This window comes from Saimiri boliviensis, chromosome 7 (assembly GCF_048565385.1).
Source record: "Saimiri boliviensis isolate mSaiBol1 chromosome 7, mSaiBol1.pri, whole genome shotgun sequence".
NCBI classification, from domain to species: Eukaryota; Metazoa; Chordata; class Mammalia; order Primates; family Cebidae; genus Saimiri; species Saimiri boliviensis.
The window spans coordinates 112,004,985-112,018,391 of record NC_133455.1 but is presented as its reverse complement, the minus strand read 5'-3'; the positions used below and the strand labels follow the sequence as shown (position 1 = coordinate 112,018,391).

The 13,407-nt window shown below is 37.1% G+C and overlaps 1 protein-coding gene across 3 annotated transcripts in view; it reads left to right on the top strand.

Moving 5' to 3' along the window:
- Positions 1-13,407, top strand: part of PIK3C2G (phosphatidylinositol-4-phosphate 3-kinase catalytic subunit type 2 gamma) — a 381,818-nt gene that overhangs the window by 302,611 nt on the left and 65,800 nt on the right. The gene's annotated exons all lie outside the window — the stretch shown is intronic.

Below are 13,407 nucleotides of genomic sequence, written 5' to 3'. Positions count from 1 at the left end.
CAACTGTTTTATATGTTATTAGTGGGAGTGGTGGTTTATGCCTGTAATCTCAGTACTTTGGGAGCCCAAGGTGGGGAGATTGCTTAAAGTCAGGAGTTTAAGACAATCCTGGGCAACAAAGCAAGACCTCATCTCTACAGAAACTTTGTAAAATTATCCAGGAATGGTGACACATGCCTGTAGTTCCAGCTACTCAGGAGACTGAGGCAGAAGGATCATTTGAGCCCAGGAGTTGGAAGCTTACATGAGCTATGATAGTGCCACTGTATTCCACGCTGGGCAACAAAACCTGATCTTGTCCCTAATAATAATATTTTATGATAACATTCTGTAAGTTCATTTATTCAATGAATATGTATGCCTAATATGTGTAAAATACGTGAACTGAGAACTGTGGAGCAGCAAAACAAGTATAGAACTTTGACTTCAAATAACTTCAATGAAGTAATATGTGATGAAGGGACTATCAATGCTGTGAAGTGCTCTAGAGTTTTGGAGGAGTACGAATCATTCCCAACTGCAACAATAAAGTTTTAGGGATAAGAAAGCATCTGAGCTGAACCTTTAGCAGAGGGTAAGATTTAACAGAGGCAGCCTGGGGAAGTGTTTCAACAATATAAGAAAAGGCGTGAGTGAGAAAAAACAGAAAGGAATTATAATTTTAAAATTTAAATCTGTTGCTGCTATGACAAGTTACCACACACTTGGTGGCTTAAGACAATACATATCAATTTTCTTTCAGTCCCATAATTCAGAAGTCTGAAAAACAGGTTTTATGGAATTAAAATCAAAATGTTAGTGGACTGGTTCTGGAACCTTTTCAGTTTCTAGAGATTGCTTGTGTTCCTTGGCTTGTGGCTCTCTTCCAGTGACTCACTGGCACACTCTGACCTCTGATCATGTCATCACATCTTCTTTGGCTCAAATTCTGACACTCCTGCCTCCCTCTCAGAAGGGCTCTTGTGATTACATTGTGTCCATCTGTGTAATTCAGGATAATTTCACCATCTCAGGATTCCTAATGTAATTTTATCTGCAAAGTCTCTTTTTCCATATTCAGAGTTTCCAGGGCTTAGGACATGAACATCTTTTGGTGGGGGGAATTTTTCTGCCTATCACAGGGTATAAGAAAATGTGCAAGGACACAGTTCTGATGGATCTCAGTATTCTTGCGAGGTAAGAATTTGGATGCCACGCCCAAGTTGTTAGAAACTTAAAACTAGGCATTAAAGAGCTTATTAATCAGGGTTCTCCAAAGAAACTGAACCAATAAAATTGTGTGTGTGTGTGTGTGTGTGTGTGTGTGTGTGTGTGTGAGAGAGAGAGAGAGAGAGAGAGAGACAGAAGTGGGGAAAAAAGAGAGAAGAAATTTGTTTAACGGCTCACATGACTGTGAAGGTGCAAATCCAAAACTGTAGGGTAGGCTGGCAGTCTGGAGACCAGAGCAGATTATTTACCTTCTGGGTCCCAAGGCATTCTGCTCAGAGGTCAGTCTTTGTACTCGGGTCTTCAATTGATTGAATCAGGCCCACTCACATTGTGATATGCTTTACTCAAACTCTGCCAATTTACATATGAATCTCATCCAAAGAAAAAAACACCTTCACAGAAACATCCACAATAATGTTTGACCAAATATGTGGGCACTGTGACCCAGCCAAGTTGACACACAAAATTAACCATCGCAAGAGTTGTTAGGAACTAAAAACACTGTGAGGCACAATGACCCTCACCACTTTGGTGGATCTTGGCCCTCCTTACTAGACTGGCACGTTGGTCTTCTTACTATTTTTTTCTTCATGTTTTAGTTGTGAAATATAAACACACATTCAGAAAAATCCAAAACATAAAATTAAACAATTCATGGATAAATTATAAGAACACCCATGTAACCATGTAACCATGCAGTAGTTTCAAAACATGTCTGAAAATTCTTTGCCACCTTCCCATCAAGAGGAGGCAGCTTGTGTCCCAACCTCTTGATCCCAAGAGGGCTTCTGCCATTTGCTCATCAAATAGAACATGGTGGAAGTGACTCTTTATGATTTCCAAGATAGGTTAGAAAATGCCATGCATTTTTTGACAATTTCTTTTGGAATTGTCACTGCGGGAATCTTCAGTTGCCATCTTGGTGTGCTATTACCATTCATCCTTTCTGCCCATGGTCAGGCAGTGTTCCCGGGCATAGCACTAGGCAACCAGTGCAGCCTGCTCCAGAGTGGGCAGTGAACAGGATTACCAAGATCATTCTCTACTATGCCAGAAGTCTCCATCATGACATTTATGTGGGATCATGCACTCAAGTAAAGGGAAATTTTAAAAGTACTATTAATATTTATTTTGTAATACATCCAAAACAGAAAAATAAGAAAAGATGAATCATAATAGCACACCAACTCATAATTGTGCTGTCCAGAAAGATCACTCAGATATGTAAATCACATTTGCAATATGTCTGTTATGAGCAAAGGAAAAGAAATGGACAGTCTGTGCTCACTCACCATGGGGACAGAGTAGTGTAATAGGGAAACTGAGAGTATGATAATGTTATTACGAGGAGAAAACAAAGCAGTAAAATAAAATAATCATTGAAAACAGTGTAAGCAAAACAATAGAAAAGCAAGGTGTTGTAGCTGCATTCTCAATATAAAATTATTTAACATGTTTTAATATATTTGCCTTTCTATCTCAGTCAATGGAGAATGAATTACGACAAAGGCTTCTGCCCTACAGGATCAAGGCAACTTAATTCATTCCATTAGGTTCCAAGTAATTTTTGCATGTTAAAGAAGCACGTGGAATGTTGACATCTTAATGTCTCTCACTGATGCTGACATTCTCTCAAGGTCATGTCTATTCATTTATACTGTAGTCAAGGGCTGTGGATACGGCAGTAGCTGTAAAGGAAAGTGCTGATGGAATGAATGGTGGATGGATTGCTATCTTTGCATGCTGAGGGCTGTCTTACTGATTATACAAAAGCTGTTTGGAGACAATACCTGTCCAGTAACTGCTGAAATTGTCAAGTTTGGCCTATGTGAGCTGAGGCAAATAAGTGCAAGGTGAAAGGGGATCTGATTTCTGGGCCTGGTGTGAAGAAGGTGAATATTGGAAGCAGCAGAATTTCCATAGGAAATTCCTAAATGTATGTGCTGTGAAAGCTCACAAGATGGGTTAAGATAGAAGTATTAGCAGAGGACTGTCATGAGAGCAGAAGGCAAAGAAGCCAGGCATGTACAGGCAGAGAAGATTTTTTGCAAAGGTGTAGTTTAGCACAGCAAGGCTTAATGAATATTGTTACCCATTATACTCATTGCTGCATGGGGACATATGACCAAAACCACCAAACATAGCTTGCAGTTTTCATCACTTTCACGTTTGCAAATGTGCTAATTAAAGTACTACCATAAAGGCCCCACCGGAAAGAGTTTTTAATCTTCTTTTGTGTCTCTTTTAATCTCCATTGGTCAGTATTTAGGGAAAGGAAGGCTGAAGAAATTCCAGGTGGTACATTGTTTTTATCTTGAATTGAATTGAAAGTCTAATGGGAAAAGGTTACATTTCAAACACGAAATACTGTTGTGAAATCACACAGCCTAAAAATACTCTGAGTGAGAATATTTCAGCCATCTTCTAACACTGGAGTTTCAAGGAGGGGAATCCTGTCTTGTTCCATAATGGTCTCATAGTAATAGAAGCTAAAATTATGGATGTAATACCTTTTCCCAAGATATCCTTGGGAAATTAACTTAGCTGATTTCGCACAATGAATATTTAGGGTACAATACCTTCCTGAGATGTATAATCTCACTTATTGTTCTTCCTTTCTGGACTATAAAATAAATAAAATAGTGCTATATTAATAGATGACAAATCATCAAAAATTAAATGTGGACACTGAGAAGGCTCAATGTATTAGCTGCCATATTGAAAATTGCTGTCTCCGTCACTAAACAAATGTTTATTGATTGCCTACATTTTATAATCTCTGGCCAGGGGTGCCAAAATAGTACCTTGTAACCAATTATTTTAGAATAAACTGGGGAGATTTTAAAAGGAATATTCAGAGGCCCCATCCTTAAACATGGTTGTTCTAAAGGTAGAAGGTAATATATTAGGTATCTGTGTTTTTTTCAGTAATTCTAGTGATTTCATATGTACAACCAGGGCTGGGAAACTCTACCCCAGAAAGTCAGAAGCTGAATCAGACATAATACTGTCGTAAGAAGCTTACAGTTTTTGTCTATATTCTGTCTATGTTGATATGCATCAGTGGCCTGATAAAAATTTTTGTAACTTCACACTTTGAGTATTTTCTCCCATATTCCAAAGGAATTTTATGGAACTTGAGATAATATTCATTATATGAGTTATATTATGATAGAACAGTGATGTTGTCATCAGATGTTGCTCAGCATTAAGAAGCAGTGTGTGGTACCCAGACATCAGGAGAAGGAAAAAAAAATAAAAAAGAAGCAGTGTGACCTGACTAATCACTAATGCTCTCTGTGATGCATAATTAGTCAGATTTTAATTATCTGCAAGTAGGTTAATCCTCATAAAAGCATTATGCATCTCCATATGTTTATGGACACTTATCTAAGTCTGTCTGTTTATATTCAGAAAACAAAAACATAATTTTAAGATTAAATGAAACATTTTGGCCTAAAGATCCCATAAATAATTCCAAGCCAAATCATCTTATTTTCAGATTTTTTAAGTTTGTATTATCAATACAGCTCCCTTTCTTTATATATATATTAACATAGTTATCTACATAAACATTAGAATCTATACAGTCTGTGTGCCATAAATGTTTTTACTATTTTAAGTGATTTGAACTGCTTAGAAGATGTTTTCATGCATTCATAAATTTTCTTTCCTCTTATTAATAAGAGATTTAAGTTGACTCTATACTACTTATGCTGAATATTTCTGTAGTAGAACAATCTGCATCTCTGATTCTAGAAAAATTCTCCTAAAATGCTTTTCACATTTTATAGTTGCTTATGACAAGATAGGACAAGTAAAGATAATCCTATATGTTTCTACACTAAAACACAGCCCGATTTTAGTTGTATGATGTATTTATTTATAAGAATTATAAAATATTTTATATCACTACATAACTTTGTAAAGATTTAAAATTTTTACTGGCACTTACTATGTGACACTCTTGATTAAGAGCTTTAAGTTGGTTACAGACAAGAAATTGGAGAGAGAAAAATAATGCAATATGCACTTTACTCTCATTGAGTTTATAATACTGTGATAAATACAGACATGAACATAAATAATATATGACAGTGAGTGGAAACATGCAAGAAAAGGAAGTAGAAAATGAAGCTTTAACATGAAATTGAACAACCCTAACTTGCTAATATCAAATATTATTATGTGCCCTTCTAGTATCATTCTTAATTGTAAACAGTATTACTTTTGTCAAGGGAATGAGATAAAGAGGCTACTTTAAATTCAGTTAAGTTAGATAGGCAAGAGGTCTCTGGGGATTTGGTCTAAAGATACAAGAGCAGCCCAGGTGGACGGATGCCTATAAATCTCTGAGATTTCTCTTTCTGTCTCTCTGTCTGTCTGTCTGTCTCTGTCTCTGTCTCTGTCTCTGTCTCTGTCTCTCTCTCTCTCTCTCTCTCTCTCTCTCTCTCTCTCTGCCTCACACATGCACACAATTGACAAAAGAAAATGGACTATTCCAATACTTCTTCTAAAGAGCTGCTCAGTTTAGAAATCCTTGTTCCATATCTATTTGGCTCGTTTTTTAGCTTCACTCATTTCCTCCAAACAGATTTAAACTTTTTTTCTTTCATTGTTTGTAGTTCATTCAAGTTCATTCTTGTAGTGCTAACAAGAATTCCTTTTGCTTCTTTAAATTTTGCTCTTTTTTGGTGAAATCGTGTTGTGAACTAAATAAGAACTTTATGAAGAGTAATAGAAACACGTAATAAATGTCACAGCAAATAATAGCAGCACCTAAACAAATGCATACCCATATTTGAGTTTAGCTGAGATATACAAACAGCTGTTTTTTTTAATTTTTTAAATATACTTTAAGTTCTGAGGTACATGTGCAGAAGATGCAGGTTTGTTACATAGGTATACACATGCCATGGTGGTTTGCTGCATCCATCACCCATCATCTACATTAGGTATTTCTCTTAATGCTATTCCCCCACTAGCCTTCCACCCCCTGACAGGACCTGGTATGTCATGCTCCTCTCCCTATGTCCATGTGTTCTCATTGTTCAGCTCCCACTTATGAGTGAGAACATGCGGTGTTTGGTTTTCTGTTCTTGTGTTGGTTTTCTGAGAATGATGGTTTCCAGCTTCATCCATAAAATTTTTAAAGCCATAGTCACTGTGAGCTTTAGTTCTTCTCAGTATTGTTGCTCATTACCAGAAGTTCCTTAAAATAAGAAATTGATATTTCTTAAGGTTTAAACAGTATTATTTTTTTAAAGTAGAAATCAAATGCCAAAATAAATCCAAATGGATAAATCCTAACCTAATAGTGAACATATGTTTCTTGTTCCCTGCTTGCTAAACCCAGATGTTAATTACTACATTTGTCACTACATTGCTCTTTTCTTATTTGGAGCTAGCTGAGATTATGTTGCATGCAGGATAAATGTCATATGTGTACCATCAGTAAAACCAAGACTACTTTACACAGTCTACTAAAATGCTAATGACATTTTAAAACTAGAATTATAAAGGATTCTTTAGGAGTTCACTATTCTTCATAGTGTCATTCTTCCGTGTAACTCTCATATGAATATAGTGGGTCGAACTACGTTAAAGACTGGGCATTCTGACATGCTGCTTTATTTAAAAAAGCAATAAAATAAAATTACTGTTCAACTTTGATTTAAAACTCCTCTGGGAATTTATTCTTAAATTCACATTTTTACAGCACTTCATCGTATTTGAGAGAGATAGATTTAGCTTATTGTTTTAACTCCCTTAAACTAAATCTTGCAGCCAATTCTAGATGTTGGCTGACCAGTTAATAAATGGGAATGCTTAATGTGCTATTTTTAAAGAAAGAAAAAATTGATCTCTCTGTTACATTACATTACTTCTGGCCTTTTCAACCACTTTAACTCTGCAGTCTTTGATAAGGAGAATATGTTCAGATGACACAGGAAAAGCACTTAGGTTTTAAGTAACTTTGAATTGATCAACTCTCTCAAAAAATCAATCATATTAAATTGTAAATGACTTAATTGGCAAAGAAAATATTAGTAAGAACTCTGAAAAACATAAACTGATGCATTTTAATTTAAAATTATTCAATTGGTTTTCAAATTTGTTCTTTATTGATTGTATTGTTAAATTTAAAAGTGCATTATTAGGCATTGAAAATCCTATATTAGATAAACATATCTACTCTAACACTGCAAATATATATATATATATATACACACACACATATATATACACACACACACACACACACACATATATATATATATATACACACACACACATAAAACCTCATAGAGCATTTCATGTAGTCTAATGCATTTACCTGAGTCTTGATATAAAAGGACAGTAACTTTAGATCCCATAAGAATAATCCCAAACATTCATTCATTTGTTCACCAAATATGTAACACTCTACATAGGAGAAATGTTCCAAATATCTAACAACTTAGTGCACAAGCACTACCTCATCAGGATGATTGTCAACCACGAATGGGCCTTTATGGCCTGATGAGCTTGTATTGGCTTAACATGTTCTGTGATGGCAAAAAGAAAACCAAAAAACTTGGGAATGGAGAGTGGGGCAAGCAGAAGTTTGAATCTAAACCCACTACATTTGAGTTGCCTATAAGGCTTCCAGAGATGTCAAATGGGAAGGTGGATTCATATATCTTGAGTTTAGCAGGGTAAGTTAGGCTGGAAATATTCATAATATAGCTGTCAGCCAATAATAGGTTATCAAAGCCATGAGACAGGATGAGATTACTTATGATGAGAATGTAAATACAAAAAAGAAGCAGTCTGAGGAATAGATTGTTCAGAACCCCAATTTTAGAGCTTGAAGAGATACAGGAGAATTAATGAAGAAGACTGATCAGGAGCAATCAGTTGGACCCTGGAGGACTGTACTGCCTGGAATTTCAGAGAAAAGCATATTTCAAAGAAGAGTCAATAAGCTATGTCAAATGCTACTGATGGTCAAAAATTGAGAATTGACCACTGGATTAAGCAAAAATTGATATGATTAGTGAAATGAAGAAAAAACAGTTTGAAAGGAGGCTGGCCAATATGGCCAGCTAGAAGGAGCTAGAGTGTATTTCTCTAATAGAGAGAAATAGAAGAGTCAAGGAAATACAGCACCTGCAACTGAAGCATCCAGGTTCATGCATTGGGATTCATCAAGAAGACAAGTCAACCCACAAAGAGTGGATTGAAAAGAAGCAACTGTCCACTCAGGAGTAACACAGAACCAGAGGAGCCTCCCCAGCTCAGGAAAACGGTCAGTGAGCAAACCCCGGGAACCACACTTCTCCCATGAATCTTTGCAACCCTTGGGTCAGGAGATTGCCTTGTGGGCCAACTCCACTAGGGCCTTCAGTCTGACACACAGAGCTATGCAGAATCTCTGCAGTGCCACTAAGACACACGTAGAGCACAAGGAGCTTTAAATATCAACTTCCCAGCAAAAGTGGCTGCAACTCTGGCAAAGCAAGAGGTTAGACTCCCATACATACCCCTAAGAAAGAGGCCAAATCCAGGGGGCTGAGCAGCAATGGTCTGCAGGCTCCATTTCCACAGAACCTGGCAGGATAAGACACATTGGCTGAGAATTCCAGTCAGGCACTGGTAGCAGCATTACACTCCCTGAGACAGAGCTCCCAGAGGGAGGGTTGGGCTGCCGTCTTTGCTGTTTTGCAGCCTTAGCAGTTGTTGCCTTCAGTGCAGCCACCCTAAGAAAAAAGGCAGCAGTCTGACTGCTTTTTTTTTTATGTGGGACCCTGACCCCTCTTCTCTTCACTGGGTAGGACCTCCAAGCTGGCATCACCAGCCACTCTCACCAGTGTTTTCTAGCTGGCAGTGGTTTCCAACCCTCTCCGGGATGAAACTCCCACGGAGAAGGACAAGCTGCCATCTTTGCTCTCTTACAGTTTTAGCTGTTGTTGTTTTCAGGCTCTAAGAGTCTGAGGTGACTATGGGCTGGAGTGGTCCCCTGGCACAGCACAGCAGCTCTGTGGAGAAGCAGCCAGACTGCTTTTTCATGTGGATTCTGGATCCTGTTTCTCTTCACTGGGCAGAATCTCCTGACCAAGGTCTACAACCACCCCTGTCAGTGTGTTCAGGCCAGTAACAAATCTATACATCTCTGGGATAGAGATAGAGATAGAGCTCCCAAATATAGAGCAAGCCACTATATTTGCTGTTTCAAAGCCATTGCTGTTGGTAACTTCACTGTAGGTGCTGAAAAAGCCAAGGTGACTGGAGACTAGATCAAACCCCCCGCATACTGCATCCCTACAGAAAAGTGGTCAGACTGTTTGTTACGTAAGTCCCCAACCCTGCATCTCCTCAATGAGTGGGTCTTCCTGGCCTGGGTCTCCAACCATCCCCCATTAGATATATCAAGACAGTAACAGCTCTGCAACTCCCTGGGACAGAGTTCCCAGTGAGAGGGGTGGGTTGCCATCTTTGCTGTTTTGCAACCCTTGTCCTGCTGTTTCCAGGCTCTGGAGAGTCTATGGAGATCAGGGTCTGGTCAAGACCCCCAGCACAGAGCACCCACTGCACAGAAAAGTGAGCATACTGTTCTTCACACAGGTCCTGGTCATCACTGCTCACTAGGCAGGGCTTCCCAATCTGGGACTCCAGCAAAACTACCCTTCCCCTGCCTGACCACTTTAGTCAGAGGCAGCCCAGCAGTTAAAGGAACACCCACATGCAAAGATGAGAAACAACCAATGCAAGAACTCCAGCAACTCAAATGGCCAGTTATTTCCTCTGTTGACTACACTAGTCTCAAACAAGGGTTCTTAACCAGGCTGAGTTGGCTGGAATGACAGAAATATAATTCAGAATATGGACAGGAACAAAGATCATTGATATTCAGGAGAACAACAAAACCCAATCCATAAGAATCATAATAAAATAATACAGGAGCTGACAGATGAAATAGACAGTATTAAATAAAAAACCCTAATGGAGCTGATAAAGCTGAAAAATATGCAAAAAGTATTTTACAATGCAATTACAAGTATTAACAACAGAATAGACCAAGCTGGGAAAAGAATTTCTGAACTATAGGATAGTCAGAAAAAAGTAAATATAAAAAGAATGAAAAGAAGTGAACAAAACCTCTGAAACATGTGGGATCATGTAAAGAAACCAAATCTATGAATTATTGACATCCCTAAAAGGAATGGGGAGAAAGCAAACAACTTGGAAAATATATTTCTGAATATTATCAATTGATAACTTCCCCAACCTTTTGCTAGAGGAAAACAGTAAAACTTAGAAAATACAGAGATTCTACAGAAGACAATCATCCCAAGACACATAATCATCATATTTTCCAAGGTTGAAATGAAAGAAAATATATTAAAGGGAGTTAGAGAGAAAGGGAAAGTCACCTACAAAGGGAACACCATAAGGCTAACAGTGAACCTCTCAGCAGAAAATCTAGAAGCCAGAAGAGAGTGGGGGCCTATATTCAACATTCTAAACAGAACAAAAATTTTCTACCAAGAATTTTATATCTTGCCAAATTAAGCTTCCTCAGCTAAGAAGAAATAAGATCCTTTTCAAATAAGCAAATGCTGATGGAGTCTATTACCTCCAGACCTACCTTACAAGAGATCTTGAAAGAAGCACTAAATATGAAAAGGAAGCACCATTATCAGTTGATACAGAAACACAGTTAATTACACAGGCCAGTGACACTCTACAGCAAACACACAAACAAGGTGGCTCAATAACCAGCTAACAACACAATGACAGGATCAAATCCACATATAACAATACTAAACTTGAATGTAAATGGGCTAAATACCACATTTAAAGAGCACAGAGTGGTAAGCTGGATAGAAAAGCATGACCCAATGATATGCTATCTTTAAGTGTTCCATCTCACAAACAGTGACACCAATAGACTCAAAATAAAAGGATAAAGGAAAATCTACCAAACAAATGGAAATCAGAAAAAAAGCAAGAGTTGCAATCCTAATTTCCAACAAAACAGACTTTAAACCAACAACGATACAAAAAAAAAAAAAAGAAGAGTATTACATAATGGCAAAGGATTTAATTCAACAAGAAGACCTAACTATCCTAAATATATATGCGCCCAACACAGGAACACCCAGATTCGTAAAGTAAGTTCTTAGATACCTACGTAGAGACTTAGACTCCCACACAATAATACTGTGAGATTTCAACACTTCACTGACAGTATTAGACAGATCATTGAGGCAGAAAATTAACAAAGATATTGAGGATCTGAACTCAACATTGGACCAAGTGGATCTAACAGACCCCTATGGAACTCTCTACACACACAAAAAAAAACCAATATACATTCTTCCTATTGCCACATGGCACATACTCTAAAATCAGTCACACAATCAGGCAAAAACAATGCTCAGCAAATTCTAAAGAACCAAAATTATACCAAGCAATTCTCAGACCACAGCAAAATAAAAATAGAAATCAAGACTGAAAATATTGCTCAAAACTATGCAATTACATGGAAATTAAATAACTTATGAATGGCTTGGGGGTATATAATGAAATTAAAGCAAAAATCAAATTCTTTGAAACTATTAACACACCAGAATTTCTGGGACACAGCTAAAGCAGTGTTAAGAGGGAAATTTATAGCACTAAACACCCACATCAAAAACTTAGAAACATCTCAAATTAACAACCTAACATCACAACTAAAAGAATTAGGGAATCAAAAGCAAACCAACCCAAAAGCTAGCAGAAGAGTAACCAAATAAAAAATAACCAAAATCAGAGCTTAATTGAAGAAGATCAAGACACAAATAAATAAGCAATCGATCAATCTAGGAATTAATTTTTTGAAAAAATTAGTAAAATAGATAGGCCACTAACTAGATTAATAAAGAAGAAAAGAGAGAAGATACAAATAAACACAATTAGAAATAACAAAGGGGACATTACCACTGACCATACAGAAATGCAAACAACCATCAGAGACTTACTACGAGCACCTCTATGCACACAAACTAGAAAACCTTAAAAGGATGAATAAATTCCTGGATACACACACCATTCCAAGACTGAACCAGGAAGAAATTGATTCCCTATACAGACTAATAAAGAGCCCTGAAATTGAACCAGTAATAAATAGCTTACTAACCAAAGAAAGCCCAGGATCAGATAGATTCACAGCTGAATTCTACCAGATATATAAAGGAGAGCTGGTACAATTACTACTGAAACTATTCCAAAAAATTGAGGAGGGAGTTTTCCTCAACCCATTCCATGAGGCCAGCATCATCCTAATGCCAAAACCTTACAGAGATACAACAAATAAAGAAAACTTCAGGCCAATATAACATTGATGCAAAGATTCTCAAGTAAATATTTGTAAACCAAAACAGAAGCACATAGAAAAACTAATTCACCACAGTGAAGTAGGCTTTATCCCTGGGATGAAAGGTTGGTTCAACATATGCAAATCAATAAATATAATTCATCATATAAATAAAACTAAAGACAAAAACCACATGATTATTTCAATAGACACAGAAAGGGCTTTTGACAAAATTCAACATCCCTTCATTTTAAAAACTCTCAATAAACTAGATACTGAAGGAACCTATCTCAAAATAATAGAAGCCATCTATAACAAACCCACAGCCAGCATTATATTGAATGGGCAAAAACTGGAAGCATTCCCCTTGAAAATCAGCACAAGATAAGGATGTCCTCCCTCACCACTCCTATTCAACATTGTATTGGAAGTCCTGGCCAGAGCAATCAGGTAAGAGAAATAAATAATGGGCATCCAAATAAGAAGACAAGAAGCCAAGCTATCCCTATTTGCAAATGACATGATACTGTATCTCAAAAACCCCATTGTCTCAGTCCAAAAGCTCCTTAAGCTGACAGACAACCTTAGCAAAGTTTTGGGATACAAATCAATATACAGAAAGTAGTAGGATTCCTATACACCAACAAAGTCAAGCCAACAGCCAAATCAAAAGTGAAATACCTTTCACAATTGTCACAAAAAGAATAAAACACCCAGGAATACAGCTAACCAGAAAGGTAAAAGATCTCTACAATGAGAATGATAAAACACTGCTCAAAGAAATCAAATATAACACAAACAAATGAAAAAACATTCCATACTCATGTATAGCAAGATTAATATCATTAAAGTGG